This window comes from Carassius gibelio, chromosome B9, assembly GCF_023724105.1.
Source record: "Carassius gibelio isolate Cgi1373 ecotype wild population from Czech Republic chromosome B9, carGib1.2-hapl.c, whole genome shotgun sequence".
Classification (NCBI taxonomy): domain Eukaryota; kingdom Metazoa; phylum Chordata; class Actinopteri; order Cypriniformes; family Cyprinidae; genus Carassius; species Carassius gibelio.
In genome coordinates, this window is record NC_068404.1 from 25,086,981 (window position 1) to 25,101,338 (window position 14,358).

At 34.7% G+C, this 14,358-nt stretch overlaps 1 protein-coding gene across 3 annotated transcripts in view; it reads left to right on the forward strand.

Annotated features, from left to right (window-relative positions):
* LOC127965048 (double-stranded RNA-specific editase 1) overlaps nt 1-14,358 on the forward strand; it is a 155,442-nt gene that overhangs the window by 37,543 nt on the left and 103,541 nt on the right. The window contains exon 2 of one of the 3 annotated variants that reach the window (XM_052565592.1): nt 13,672-13,740. The exons of the other annotated variants lie outside the window; for them this stretch is intronic. The gene's annotated coding sequence lies outside the window, so the exon portion shown is untranslated. The remainder of the gene's footprint in view (nt 1-13,671; nt 13,741-14,358) is intronic. 3 annotated transcript variants of the gene reach the window in all.

The following is a 14,358-nucleotide window of genomic DNA, read 5'->3' on the forward strand; positions in this document are numbered from 1 at the left end:
CATCAAAAAAAAATTTGAATGAAATGCAAACTCAGAATATGATGCAAGCCTGCAATAATTATATTACTAATAAGCAAAAATGACTTTAGATAAACTAAGAATTGTGCCTCTGTTTTTTTTTTTTTTTTTTTATAAACCTTCTCCTGTTCTACTGTACAGACGTTAATTTACTTTTCTTTCAGCATGGGGTTTATTCATTATACTTTTTGGTGTGAAAGGGCATTTGCTATAAATGGAACTTCTTATATTAAAAACAATCAAGCCCTGTTCATATTTAAAAAGTTACGCAAAAGTAACGCAACACATGAATTAACATAATTAACATAATTAGTTACTTTTTAGGGAGTAATGCAATATTTTAATGCATTACTTTTAAAAGTAACTTTCCCCAACACTGAGAATAAATATGTTTGATATCATTTGTGACCCTGAAGAACAAAACCAGTCTTAAGTTGCACGGGGATATTTGTAGCAATAGCCAAAAATACATTATATGTGTCAAATTTATTAATTTTTCTTTTATGCCAAGAATCATTAGGATATTAAATACAGAGTTTTGGCATGAAACTCAATCTGACCTAATGACATCATTATCACATGGCACAATTGATTGGCTCTCCCCTGTATCGGTAGCCAAAGAGCTCGATGCTCAACATTCAAGTATACGACTAGAGCTTGCCGTAGCAGTGCAGCTTGCTTCAGAAACGCTCCAACTGTATAGATCTGCTACGAAGTGATTCATGCATGATATATGAGGGTTATTTCATGTGTTATATTTGCAGCAGCAGTATTTCTTACATGCTCACAGCAGCATGTTGAGGATGTATTGGCAGCAGCAAGTCTCGGTACTCGCTCTGCCGCAGCAGCAGCTTAGCAGATCTTTTCCGCCAAGATCAAATACATTAAAATTGTCATGTTCATTACCATGCCAATCCCTCTGAGAGTTGTCTTGACAGAAGTAAAGGTCATGTTCCATGAATATATTTTGTACATTTCCTACCATAAATATATAAAAACGTAAATTTTGATTGGTAATATGCCATTGCTAATAACTTCAGCCTTCGCTTAAGTTTTCACAATATTCAATTTTTTTGCACCCTCAGATTCCAGATTTTCTGTTTTTCTGCTGTCAGATGTGAAAGATAAAAAAAAAGTCATGTACACTTGAGACTGAGTGTTTGTTTTCTCATATATTGATTAGTGTGTGTGTGTGTGTGTGTGTGTGTGTGTGTGTGAGCTGTGGAGAGAGGCATGTTTTCTGCATTATGCTGAATGTATGCTGATGTGCCTTGAGGGTAAACAAACCGTTGAGCGCAGACTGATTGCTCACCATATGCACATTTTTCTAATTGATATTTATTGATTTAATGATCTGTGCATATACACCCAGGGCTTTCCCTGTTCCACTTTTTATTTAGAATGTATTTGAAGGTTTTTTTATTTTCCTTCAGTCATTTGTGCAAATGGATCATTGCTTCGGAATTTTGAATCACTTTTAAAGGGGGGGTGAAATGCTCGTTTTCACTCAATATCCTGTTAATCTTGAGTACCTATAGAGTAGTACTGCATCCTTCATAACTCCAAAAAGTCTTTATTTTTATTATATTTATAAGAGTAAGATAGTCTGTACCGATTTTTCCCGGAAAAACACGAGCGCCTAGAGGCGTGACGTGTGGGCGGAGCTAAAGAATCACGAGCGCCAGTAGGCTTTTGAGTTGAGAGCATGTGGAAGCTGTGACACAGATCCAGAGGCTGAAATTTAACAAGAGCAGCATCAGCAAAGGCGGTATGCTATGTGGTATGTACTGAAACTGTATATATTTGCTTAGCGGTTTTGGAAAATGACTAAGTTCCACTTTGTCGTCTTTTTTTTTTTTTTAAGCTGTACATGTGGAAACTGCAGTTTGATGACAACATCGCATGTTGTTTACTTGATAGAAGTAACTCGGTTACTCGGTAGAAGAGCGCGCACTTAGGACCCATATAAGGAAATTCCGCTCCATCTAACGTCACACAGAGCCATACTCGAAAAAAACTTTCCGAAACTTGTGACAAACTGGAAGAGGTTTTTTTGGAACAAAAATACTCCTTCAAACGTACAACTTAATTTTTGAAACTTTGTCCATGTTTAGCATGGGAATCCAACTCTTTAGCAGTGTAAAAAAACTCAGTATGCATGAAATAGCATTTCACCCCCCCTTTAAATGAACAGTTTGAACTGATGTGTTGGTGATTCTCAGCAGTTGTGTTGATCAAGCGGTGCACCTTTTTTTTTTTTGACTTGTCATTGCTTCTCTCACACTTTCTGTCAGCATGTTTCTCAGTCTGTCTGTGTGTCTATTTTTGGGCTGTTTCTGTGTTTGCCAGTCTACTGGAAAGGTTTTGTTCTTTGGATTTGAAAAGCAGTGAATGGCCACTGTCACTCCATCAGAGCGAAGGGCACCACCGGGGGAAATGAACAAAATCTTCTGTTCTTTGTTGGTCAGCAGATTGAAAGTGACATGAGGCTGTGTTGATTGCAGCAGTTTCAGAAATTTAGCTGAGAAATTGACCATTTAGACTTGAAATTGGTTGAGCTAGCGAGATGGGATAAGAGAGGTCTGTAGTGTTTACAATTTAATAATTTAAATAATCCTTTTTGAATAGAAACTGTATACTGTAGCTATGCAGTGAGATATTAGAATATCATATGTATATTGTGTATAATTATTATCGTTTAATTATTTTGTGTGGTAATGAATATTATAGAGTACCACAGTTACTGTTGATAGAGCCTAACTTGCATTAAGTTCTTTTAGTTTAATCATTTCTTTAACTTTAAATAAAATCATGAGTGATTGCATGAATAAACCGCAGTGTTTCCTCAAGGTCATGTCGGTCTCTCCATGAGGAATACGTCTTGAGGTAATGAAGGATGTGCGAGAGTATCAGGTCTGTCACTTGTCCTGTTGAACCAGTACTAAATTTCCAATACATCTTATTTGTTGTATTTCTATTCCTCTTAAACTCTTACATTTTAACTCTTGTTGCATAATGAACGTTATTGTTGCAAATTCTGCTGATTTATGCATTGTCTAGACTTGGAAAATGACAAACCAAATCAAAAAGCCCAGGTGAAAATTATTATTATTATTTTTTCCCCCATTCTATTCAAAACTGTATTCAATGCTATTATTTAATGAAGTAATTGAATTTATTTACTTATGGGTCTTGTTTTTTTTTTTTTTTTTTTTTTTTGGGTAGATTTTGAGATTTTGTGTGTCGTTTGATATGTGTAGGCCTGTGTAGCATCTGTTTTATGCATTCCATGCTTTTGTTTTCCAGGAAAAAAATATAAATAAATAATAATAAATATAATCTATATAATTTTATGGATGTAATGGAATTTCAATAATAGTATAAATTTCTATATAAATTCCAGTTGTTACAGATTTTTTTTTTTTATATTTGGTAAAAATAACCTTCATTTCTGTATACAGATATATATATAGATAGATTTTTGGAAGCATATGTCATAATGAGTTGAAAATGACAAACAAAACAGGCTCTTTTTTTATTTTATTTTATTTTTTAAACTGTGTGGAATGTGTTATTAACTTGAGATTGCGGAATTCTTATTGCTAGTTGATTGCATTGTCAGTCTATATTTAATCTGTAAATGTGCAATATTCCAAGTGTGGATTATTATTTTTATTTTTTTTCAAATGACAAGTAAAAATGCTGACATGTTGGCAGAGCCAATAAAAATTCGGACAGAAAAATATCCTTACTGCCCTGTCATCTTCAACACTCTCGTCACTTTCTCATTCAGCGTTTTTTCCTCCTCTGCCCATATGAAGTGCATTTATCCTCTGGGATTGGGGGAGGGAAGCTGTCACAGGGTGAAATGCTTGGGCAAACGCAGCGTTCCATGTCAGGAAAGGCACTACTCCAGGGATAAGTGTGTGTGTGACGTGTGTCGCTTCTGAAGCCAATGATATGTCACCGACTTATGCCGCTTACGTCGTTTCAGTAGGTTAAAACGCTACTACTCTATAATTAATTCTGAATGAAATTCATATGTGTTTATTCTAGCGAAACAACTGGGCATGTGAATCCAGACATGCACTTTGAAGGGCAAATGTTTCCAAAAACACTCAGGCTTTTGTGTGCTTTGGCCTGAATTTTTTCAGGACTTTGCTTTAGGTATTTCACTGGAACAGAGCAGTCAGTCAATATTTAATTTCATGTTTTATTGAGATCAATACAACATATTGACATCTCGGAGAGATTTTGTCTGTTGAATGGCTTGCAGGTGGAGGCTCAATAGACGCTCTGTGCCGTTGAAGGAGAGCGCGATGGACTGGGCCAAAGTCGTTTAATGAAGAGTCTTTCATCTGGCTTTACTGGAGTATGACTGGGAATGGTTTTTACTCGGCTGAGTCGATAAAACGAAGTTCCATTGTGGACTGATAAAGAAAAGCAGTAAAAAGACCACAACGCATGGCACATTGCTGATGCTGCTTTCTTTCTTTTTTTTTAAGTCATTGATGTTCAGTTAATACTTATAAGAAATTAAATAAACTGATTATATGAAATATTTGTGTTTTTTGGAAGCAAAGTTTATGCTCACCAATTTATTTGATTCAAACTTCAAATGTAATTTGTTTTCTGTGATGCACAGCTGAATTTTCAGCATCATTCCTCCAGTCTTCAGTGTCACATGATCCTTCAGAAATCATTCTAACGTGTTGATTGGGTTTTTAAAAAACAGTTCTGATTATTAGCAATGTTGTTGAGAAACTTTTGTGCTGCTACATATTTTTTAGAATCATATAATAGAATAGAATATAATTAAAAAAAAAATTTGATTCCTTGAACAGAAAGTTCATATAGAAAGAATATATATTTGTTTTACTGTCACATTTGATCAAGTTAAAGCATCTTTGCTGAATAAATAACAATTTTCAGCAGTAGTAGGTTTCATTTATTTTTTAAACAAAAAAATTCATAAAAAAATTGCAATTTTGTACTATTTAGTTTAAATAACTATGCATTACAAATGTTTTAGATAGATGGGTGGATGGATGGATAAAAAAAGAGACTTCCTGTTCTCTGTCTGTTTGGCAGTTTGGCCTCTGTTCATTCTAGTCCACAGTGCTGGGAGAGGTTGTGTCTGCCTCTGTGAGCATCATGGCTGCCCGTCTCCGTTTGTGGGTCGTTATGGAAGATGTTGCATTTGATAATGGCGGTCCTGCCTGACACGTTATGGAGCGTTTCATATACGTAATACCTCATGGAGAATGGATGTGGATATAGTAACAGCCCGTGGTGCGCTACATTAAGGGTCTCTCTCCTTTGCATCCTGAAGGGGGATGGGACAAACGGAGAAACGGAGCACTGTCCTGGTTTTTAGCAGATTGCTGGCTGCCGGCAGCATTGACGTCTTTGGCTGTGGACTGTGGTGGGATGATGGACTGTTGGGCAAGAGGAGAGCAGGGCATGGGTGTATGAGTTACCCTGCGTCTTAGACATGGGAAAGAGCATAGTGATATGACTGATTGATGCTTCTAACTAGGATTGAGCAATTATGTTAAATATTTGAAAAGTAAAAGCAATGTCACTATACTAGTTTGGAAGTCTTTGCTTGTTTAGTTGTTCTGAGAATGTTAACATTTTAAGATTTAAGCTATACTGTTTTTAAAATGGTGTTTCGAGTTGCTCATTCAATTCATATTGTTTCAGTGATTTGATTCAAGGGAGTCTTTCAGTGAATACTTTGCGATTTTAGAATCAAGTTAAACTGCAGTTGTATTTTTTAAATGGATGAAATGTTTTTGTAAAATACTAACTATACTGCAGTGTACGAAATGGTAAATAGTGTCTTGGACCACTGGAACAAATCATCTACACCAAAACATGTTTTGAGTTTAATGTAATTATTGTAGTTTATGAAGATGTAATAGTTTATTTCATTTAACTAAAATCAGAAGTGTGTGTGTGTGTGTGTGTGTGTGTGTGTGCGCGTGTATATAGCATATGTTAACTTATCTTATAATATATGTTCTCTTACTCTGACAGGATTGACATTTTTATTTGACTATAAGGACTTGGGTGAAATCTTTCTTATTAAAGAGAGTGTTGAGTCAACTTTTTTTTCGCCCGTTTTTATGTTTATTGTAACAGAGCCACATTCCTGTCCTCACTTGTCTTGCCATGATTTTCCGGATCATCATTAAAGTGACAAATGAATGTGTAAATATGAATGTGTGAATGGTGATTTATAGTGTTTTTTTTTAGATTCACTCAGGCTGGTTGTCATGTAAACTTTGTAGAACTGTCAAAATAGATTGTTGTAATGTCTCTAGAACATTTTGCACTGCTTTCAGCTGCCAGCAAAGAGTTATTTACCCTTGGTCTCTTCTTCTCTGGTATTTTTACACGTACAACTGTCATAAAATATTGTCCGAGACTGATAAGCTGATAATTATTTTTATGTTATGGCCTTTTTTAAATTCCATACTAAACGGTCTAAAACAAACAAACAAAAAAAATTATACCTTTAAAGAAACTCAAGCATTTTAAATGCCACAACAATACAATAAAATAAAAAGTAGATACCAGTATATAAGGTCAAATGTAAATGCAGTGTGTATTTCCAAATATCTGTCAGTAAATGGTTTTTGAAGTGGTATGTTTACACTTAGTTGTTGTTTAATAAAACAAATTTTATTTTTTTAATTTTTAATTATTAGTAGTAGTTGTAGCAAGAGCTTGCTTCTTTCTTTCTTGTCTACAAACTCTGTTCAACCTTCTCATAGTTTAAAGAGAAAGTTTAGAAGTGAAACAAAAGCTCAAAGAAGTGTAAGTTTCCTGAAAACCGTGGACCATCTGAAGGATTTTCTTTCTTTAAACATGACCTCCATCTGAACGCCTGTGTCCCTCACAGAGCTGAGCCATGTGCAGCACAGGTGTTTTGAGAAGATCCAGATCATCTCCAGAGTGAAGTCCGTTGCCTGAACTTCCAGTGTGAAGGCAGATCAGCACCAGATTACACCGATGCTTTTCATTTATTCAGAATGAGCCATGCTGGAATAGTGAGCATAGCTTCAGGCGGCCCAGGATGCAGCACAAGTGAATCAGTATGTGAGAGGAGGGCCTCTTGTTTGCAGCACAGCACCGGACCCAATCGATCCCGCTTTAGCATCGGGTTGTAGTTGTTCAGTGGTGAAGGCTACTAGATTACACCCTGAATTCATTCATCTGCTGACGTGAGTGGATGGGAAAGCTGCCTGGACAGAGAGTCTGCAGTGATGTCCGTAAGCACACTATAAATGTATCATTGAAGTCGAGGCCGTGCCGGACAGTCAATGGAGTTGCAGATTGCTAATGATGGCCTCTCAAGGGAAGAGATGTTCACGTGTAAAGATTCTGGTGTTTGTGTGAAAGGCCAAGAACTCATTTTTCTCTGTGAAAGGTGCGTTCACACTGACTAAATAGGTCTCATTAGTGTCTCACAGTCTGCACTCTCATTGGTAGTAGCTGCTCATTTGCATAAAATTAAGCATCAAATTACTGGCTTCTGGCTGATTTTTCAGTGAGTCACAGTTTTATGGGGCATTTTTAGAAAAATAACCATTGGGCGTCTTAAGGACTCTTTAACTCATTTTTATGGGACACTGCATACTGAAGTGTTGGGCAATTTCAAATTATATTAATATCTTGTATTTATTTTTAATTTTAATTATTTTTATTATCCATTTGTTTTTAATCTACGCAAATATACATTCTTTTTAAGTGTATTGTAAATGTGGTGAAATAAAAATCTAACTATTTAGGTATTCATTGGCAGTAACTATTAGTTAGCATTTATTTTATTTTTTAGTTTATAAATTGTTTTATGGTTTATTTTTTAATATAGTAATTAACTTTAGATATTTTGTTATAAATTTGCTATTTGTTATTAATCCAAACAAATAAATATTTAGATATTATTAAAAAGTATTTAGATACTGTACGTTGAAGTAAAATGAAAATATTTATTATTATTATTATTATTATTATTATTATTTGTTTTCTTTCTTTTTTTTGTTGTTGTTATTGTTTATCAATAGCTTAAACTATTTACCAGTAGTTTAATAATATAAAATTATACGAATTTGATAATTTTATTTAACAATATTAAGACGACCAGTTCTCACTATTAATTAGTTGTTTATTAGCATGCCTATTAATAACATATTGGCTTTTTTATAAGTGCTTATAAAGCACATATTCTGCCTGACCATATTCAACATCCCTAATCTTACCTAGTAAACTTTGACTACCTTGCTAACTTTCAATAAGCAGCAAATTAGGCATTTGAGGCAATAGTCATAGTAAAAGGTTTGTTTATAACGAAAATTGGACCTTAAAATAAAGTGACTTATTTTTGTTTAGTTATTTTAGAACTAGCATTAGAAGTTACTTTTGCTGCTACAGCAGTTATGTAGAACGTCAGTTTCACTTTCACATTTTTCACTATTTTCACTATTTTACAACATGCTTTTATTGTTTGATGGGTGCCTTTGTTATTGTTTGACGTTTCCATAGGCTCCTTGGAAGCATACTGCATTGTGGTCATTATAGATAATTTGTTAGAATTGCTTGTAATATTTTCATAATGTAACTGATCCTTAGCAATATGTAATTTGCAGCCACTATGAAAGGGGGGATTAAGACTGACTGTCAGTCTTGGTAGGGTTCATTCTGAGTGCCATGCTTAACGTAATTGCACGTTATCATGCACAAGAAGCTTAGAGGAACCACCTCTGTTCCTCTGCCACCTTTTTTTTTCGTAAAGGGAGTAATCCATCACATTCAAACAAAATGCTGGTGTTTCTTTTCAGTTGTCTCTATTTCACAGTTGGGCGCTTGCTGGCCTGTTGTCTACAGATGGGGAGCCTTTCAGAACGAGACACTGGCTAATAACTTTTCCAGTACATATGAATTTGAGAAACCAGGGCAGGAAGCTGACTGATTTATTGTACCTCAATTTGATGGCTTGATGCATGTATGGGTTTGTTTGTTTGTTTATTTGTTGTTTGTTTTTATTTTTAAATGTATTAACTTTTTGATTAATTTCATTCGTTTTTATTTAATTGTTGTTTTTGATGTGTTTATTATGTTTGTTTATTTGTCTTATTTGTTTATGATTTGTTGTGTGTGTGTGTGTGTGTGTGTGTGTGTGTGTGTGTGTGTGTGTGTATATATATATATATATATATATATATATATATATATATATATATATATATATATATGCACGGACACACGATAGATGTATAGATAGATTTGTTTATTTGCCATTTTGTCTTATTTCAGTTATTTTATAAATTCCTTTGAAATAATAATTATTCATTATACATTGTTTACTGTTTATTGCTGTTTTTATTAATTGTTGTTTGATAATTTATATTTAGTTTTTATAGTATTAGTATTTCATACCCCATTTTTTTCAGCCTTTGTAAATGATTTTATTTTATTTGTATTTTCTTTGCGATGGGGCATCAGGGGTTTCATTTAGTTGCAAAACATGGGCGGAGCTTAAGTGTCTTTCGGCTGAAACACATGCGCTAATGGCCTTCCATATGTATGATTTTCTGTATTCAGAAATAAACTTCTCCTTTTCTGTAATACCACCTTGTTCCCCTCAATGTGCCAAACTGATCCAAATCGCTCCCATTCTGTGTGAATTACTCAATCCCACACCTCTTTTTAATAAATCCCCTCAGGTTCCTTTAATGACATTGTCTTGTTAAATCAGATTGATGTTTATTTCAATGTGGAGCTTGTCATATCTTTTTTAAGACCCCCATTCCCGGTGGTACATTACCGCTCCCCCTTGCTGATTAACAGGTTCGAACTTTTCACAAGAGCCAATTTGGGTGACAGAGCTGTTACTTGAACCTCCCCAAAATAGAGATCCCATGGAGTGAGATGAATTTTAATCAAGCCTATGCTCAATTAGACGCCACAATCGGCCGCCTCGGCATGAATATGAAATTTCCCTCAGCCTCATAGATCATCAGCTGCAACAATCAAAATTTATCTTCCTCATTACCAAAGGTTCAGGCACAGATCAAGGTTTGATACTTTTCAAACAGTCATCAACGCTCATTGAATCTGGAGCCTTTGTCCCTGGAGCTATGATGTCATCAATTCCCCATTCCGTCAGTGAAACAAAAAAATAAAAAAGAGCAATCCATTAGTGGCTTGCAGAGGGGCTGTCTCCATCTGACTGAAATGTAATTTTGACAGCGAGATCCTGTCAGATTTCCTCTTGCCATTGTGGCGGCCCCGCTGAAACTGGCCCCTGGCCCCGGGCCTGCGGCTCAGGGAGAATTGAGTGCACTCCTGCAGAATTCAATATGACATGCTGGAAATAATGGGCTCCTGTCGCACAGATATCCATCAGACAGCCCCGGACCCTTGTAGACATTCAGGTGCAATAAATAATAAATCATGTTTGGACGATATTAATCAGGTCGCTTGAGAGATGACCATTGATTTGGTGACTGCACGGTTTTCTAGCGGTGTGTAAAAATATCAGATTTCCTTACAGGTCTTAGGTGCTGTGAAACAGATGACAGTTTGTTACCTTGCTGTGAAACAGATGACAGTTTGTTACCTTTTAAAGGGTTTGTTTAATAAAAATTAAAATGGACTATTTACTCATCCTCATATTGTTTCAAAACTATATGAATTCTATTTCAATTGAAATCCCCACCCCCAATTGCTATGAATGATATATGAAAAAATAGCACACAAATAAATAAAAGATCCAAATAAAGCATCATTAATTTAATATCACTGTACTTATATTTATGTCTTCTAAACTCAACCAATAACGTTTTGTTGCAAACAAAGTAAGCCTTTATTGGCTTAAATGATAAGAATTTGTTCAAAAGTTGGATGTATTTAACTTCGTCGTCTTTTCCATGAAAGAAAGTCATTTTGGTTTTGAACAACTTGAGGCTTAGTGACTTTTTGGATTTTCTGAAATATGTTTAAATATGCAATGGTGCATTTATCATATTAAATATGTGCTAATTGGCATGGCTTTCCAGAACGGAAATCTGAGCGTTGGATGAAGTCAGGGATCAAAACTCTTGCATATATATATATTTTTTAAAGTTTATTCATTTATTTATTATAAAGAAGAATGCTCAATATTTCCCCATGAACTAAAATACTCTCATCATCCATATAAAAAAAAATGAATAAACAAATGAATGACTATGAACTACATTTTAAAATATTTATGAAATACTTTACTATTTAGGAAAAATATAAATCATGCAAATGATAGATGAACAACCCCCTCTGTAAAAGCCTTCAGAAAACAGATATTAATGTAACTGTTGAGTGTGGTTTATGTAAGTGCTGCTGAATTTTGATTTCTGACTCAAGTGCAGGAGGAAAAAACATCATTTTGAGTAAACATTGAGATCTACAGATTCTGCTGAAGTACAGTTAAAACGAAGCAGTTAAAAGTGCATTTCAGATGTTATTCCTCCGCTAGTCTAAAGAGTTGCCAAATATATATCGCAAAATCTCAAAATTGACCAGTGCATAAAAAAGCACTGGTTTTTAAAAGGATAATTAGCAGATAAAGGCATTAATTTAAATGCAAATGATCAACAGTGTTTATGTTAATGAGGCTGAGGATGATGCTGATCTTTTCACAGTGCCACATGAGAGCGAGCTAATTGTGTGAGCTGTGTTTGTATGCAGAGGCAGAGACGCCGTTTGTTTTTACCCGGGCGACTGCAGTCTGTGTTTCTGCTGAGTCGGCTGCTCTTCTTTGGTGGTTTAGGACTCATTAGGCATGTAATGTCTTAATTCTGTCCTCTCTACAAAGCCGAACTGACATCTACCATATTTTACCTCCTGAAATGCATCACACAATTGATGCCTGTTGGGTTAAGAAGCTAATTGACTGACATCGATCCTTTTTTTCATTGGTGGAGTTGGTCGAGTTTGAAGCAGCTTGCTGTGGCTTTAACGATAAGGGACTGGAAAACACACAAGCATACTCAAAGGACCTTTTGGTAGCACTTAGTTCATTTTTATTTCTGGGAAAACTGCATTTTAATGCCTTTGCAGTGCTCAGAGCGCATTTGACTGCAGGGGTATTTATATTATCGGATATTTATTCGGTCAGCCAGGAACTAAATGACACAATCTCATGCATTCCTGTGTAACAGCGGAAAATCTGGTAATTAGCTATTTATTTTTATATAAAATGACTCTGTATGTTTGCATAAAATGTGTATTTATTTTTGTTATGAAACATGCAGAGTATTTCAGGACAAACCCACATTCTGCTGAGCTGATGTGAATGGCAGACGCTGTGGTTTTTATCGCAGACTGACCACACAGTGAACACCGTGTCAGTGCTGACCACAGTCAGTGATCACTGTTACTGCGCTCCGATGTCTGAAAATGGATGTTAATGGTAGAAATTGCCACAAGTTACCTTAAGTGGAGTTGAGTAGGTCTGAGGAATTTACTATATCAAATTTAAAGGCATACTGTAGATCACTCAGAAATCATTTATTCAACCTCAAGTTGTTCCCAACCTGTATGAATTTCTTTCTTGTGCTGAACACAACAGAAGGGATTTTAAACGAGGTGTGTAACCAAACCGTTCATGGAACTATTATAACTAAAACAACTGATACGCTGTCACTTTTGTGAGTTCAAGTCATAAATAATATTTTGTCATGCTTGTGATTCTGAAATTAGTCTGATAGTATGGTCTTGAGGACAATTTGGCCTTAAAATATTGCTTTATTTTAGTTTTATTTCGGTTCTTTTATCAAGTAAATTTTCCAAGAGTCATACACATGAACCAATAATACCATGATGGTAACACAATAATGCAAAAAATATTAATTTAACAACATTAAATATAATGATAAGAAAATAAAAATAAGGAGAAACATAATTTTTGAAATGAAAACTAAAAGCACACAGGGAATTCTGGGAAACACTGTAGTTGTTTTTTTTTTTTTTTTTTTGTGAAAATTATAAGATGACTTGTTTTCAATAAAAGCTGTACATTTAACAGTAATTTGCTGCGTTATTACACGTCCCATTTGATTTATTTCAGTTTTTGATTGCATATAGTTAGGGGGACCTACTGTTAACAAATTAACAGGGTAGCACTTTAGGGATCAATTCTTTATTTGCTTATTAGCATGCATACTACTGGCATATTGGCTGTTAGTTGGTACTTATAAAGCAGATCCCTTAATCCTACCTCATACCCAAATTAAACAACTGCCTTACTAACTGTTACTAAGCTGCAAATTAATTCATCTATTGTGAGAAATGGTTCCTAAACTAAAGTGTGGCCATTAATGGTACCGGAGCATTTTTACAGTCTTTTACTGTTAAAATTATGATCTTTTTTTTTTTGTTGTTGTATTAATTCTGTAAGACACCTAGGTGAAGAAACTGTACCACAAATCTTAAATATAGTGAAGGGTTGGTTGTTTTTCTTACTGTAGCTCAGCTCTAGTTGTGCAAAATCTTGTCTATCTTTCTCCTTTTGGCACTCTATCTCTTATTCTTTTTTCCATCTGTACTGTAACTGTTCCCTGAGGAATAACCTCTAACCTGATTCCCATGTGCAACCTTATCCAGATCCTGACTGAACTCTTGGCCTCGTGCCCACACATTGTTCCCTGGCTCCACCTGAACACCCTAGAACAGGTACTGCCCATAACCTGATCCAGCCTTTGTTTTCTGCTCCCTGATTCTCAGAACACATCTATTATTTGCTTGCTGACAAGTGTTTGGGCAGTAATCCATGCCAGCTGCTATACTTTTTTCGATTCTTTCCTTCTCTCGGTTTCAATCATTGTCTGTGTCACAAAAAGTTTTCTATGTGGAAAACCAAGCCATTAAGTTTAGCTTTGCTGTGTTGCATTGAGGCAGAAAATAAGGCTGTCATGCTTCCTTTTTTTCTTTTTCTTTTTTCACCAATCACTTCAACACCTTTTTTTGGACTCAGTAGTGCAATGTGATATATTTAATATTACATTTATTCAATAATTATTTTGGTGATTTTTGAAAAAAAAAAAAAATAGTAGGATTGTAAATATTACAGTTTTTATATAATATTACAGTAATTTCATTGAAAGTTTCATAATGACATGCATAATTTACATGCTATTTTGACCCAGCTTATAATGTTAATTTATAGTATATTAATGCAGTATATTTGAATTCAATTCAGTTTATATAGCCATTTAGTATCTATTTTAAATATGTATTTTTAATATGAAGGTAAAAATCAAGGACATTTTATTTATTTTTATTTTTTTTATA